Consider the following 2,279-nt stretch of genomic DNA (forward strand, 5'->3'; position numbering starts at 1 on the left):
TGTACATGAATATGTATTATATTAGGTAATTTTTAATGAATATTTAAACTAAATGTAAACATTAAGTGCATGTAATAATCTGACATTTTTATATATAATGTATATATGTGCATATATATGAAAGTGATGCTCTAAATTTATTTAATATCATGATGTAAGGATTATAGAAGAAAGACTATACTAGGAGGAATATGAGTAGATAACCATTGTGATTACATTCTGTAGATATCTTTGATTTTAAAGTCCATTTTTACCACATAGTAAATAAATATAACGATAATAGCTTTCCTTCATGCCATTCACTTAAGACATGCTGGTTGACTTCATTTGATCACTGTAGGATTATCCTTAAAATCAAAGCCCAACTGTACATGACTGCCATAGATCAGTCATAATCCCTGCTTCATTTTCAAATATAGATCCACATACATTAGATTAAGATCTGCCTTTAGGTTTCAGCACCTTTGCTTGGGGAATTTCCAAGTGAAATTCTTTTGTTTACATGCCTGGCTAAATCTTTGCTTTGTCCTTTTAGAGATTGCTAGCTGTTTTGCCCAACTGAAATTATGATTTTCATTTTTAAAATTCATAATTCCATTCAGTTGATCTATGCCTTCTTTTCCTATCATTTTTCTTAGTAGCAACCTTCATGATGCACCACACTCTCAATGTCTTAAGTGACTCATAGTTTCTTGTCATTTAAAGTTAAAAACAGACTGGGCTTGGTGACTCAGCCTGTAATCTCAGCACTTTGAGAGGCCTAGGCGAATGGATTGCCTGAGCCCATGGGTTTGGGACCAGGCCGGGCAACTTAGTCAGACCTCATCTCTACCATGAATCAAAAATATTAGCCAGGTGTGATAGCGCATGCCTGTAGTTCCAACTACTTGAAGACTGAGGTAGAAGGAGCCCAGCAGGTCAACACTGGGGTGACTGTGAGTGTACCACTACACTCCAGCCTGGGAGACAGAGTGAGATGCCACTTAACAACAAAAAAAAAAAGCTAAAAACAAGCTGGATATATTATAGGCTCAGGCCTATAATCCCAACACTTTAGGAGACTGAGGTGAAAGGATTGCCTGAGCCCATGGGTTCGAGAGCAGTCTGGGCAACTTGGCAAGACCTCATCTCTACAATAAATAAATAAATAAATAAATAAATAAATGAATAAATAAATAAATAAATTGGCCGGGCATGGTGGCACATGCCTGTAATTCCAGCTGCTTGAAAGAATGAGGCAGGAGGATCACCTGAGCCCAGTGGGTTGAGGCTGCGGTGGCCGTGAGCATGCAACTGCACTCTAGACTGGGTGACAGAGAGAGACATCAATTCAAAAAAAGAAAAAAAAAAGAGTTAAAAGCAAACTGGACATGGTGGCTTACACTGTAATCTCAGTGCTTTGGGAAGCAGAGGTGAGAGAATTGCTTGCGTCCACGACTTTGAGACCAGCCTGGGCAACTTGGTGAGATCTCATCTCTAACAATAAATCAAAAAGTTAGCTGGGCATGGTGGTGTGCACCTGTAGTTCCAGCTACATGGAAGGCTGAGGCAGAAGGATTGCCTGAGCCCAGCAGGTCGAGGTTGCAGTGGCTGTGAGCGTGCCATTGCACTCCTGCCTGGGCAACAGAGTGAGACTCCGACTCCAAAAAAAAAAAAAAAAATGTTAAAAACATTCTCCAGAATTTGGAAATATATTTAATAAATATACAATAGGTCATAGATTATTTTTAAGGCTCCAAAAATTGTTAAAATGAAGATCTAGAATTTTCTGACTGTAAAATAAAATTATTCAATGATACATAGCTTCATTATAATATACTACAAATATTTTTAAACATCTGTTTCATTGGATGAGTGTTTTAATTTTTAAAGATGCTGTTGATGAAAGAAAATTGACATCTTATCTGAATACTACAAGATTGAAATCATTTGCTAATATCTATAGGGGTTATAGAGGATTAAGGCACACATCCTGATTCATCAACCAAAACTTTATTCAGGATCTGAAATCAATGGCATGCTTAATACTTTTTAAAATAGATAGCACTGTTTTAATTAAAAATGCCAGTAATGTAATTACTCCTTAAGCAAAAGACCACAGAGAAGAAAATTGGATGATACTTAAATTGAGCATATGATAAAATTAATTTGTCTTTAAAAAGTAGCAATTAGACATTTCCATGGCAGTATAAAAGTTCATGATTTCAAGTCTTGTGCTACTTGGCAAAATAGAATTTATTGAATACATTTATTTGAAAGAAAAATTGTAAATCTTTAAA

Source organism: Carlito syrichta, unplaced genomic scaffold, assembly GCF_000164805.1.
Source record: "Carlito syrichta isolate Samal-C Ts95f unplaced genomic scaffold, Tarsius_syrichta-2.0.1 Scaffold311982, whole genome shotgun sequence".
Lineage (NCBI taxonomy): Eukaryota > Metazoa > Chordata > Mammalia > Primates > Tarsiidae > Carlito > Carlito syrichta.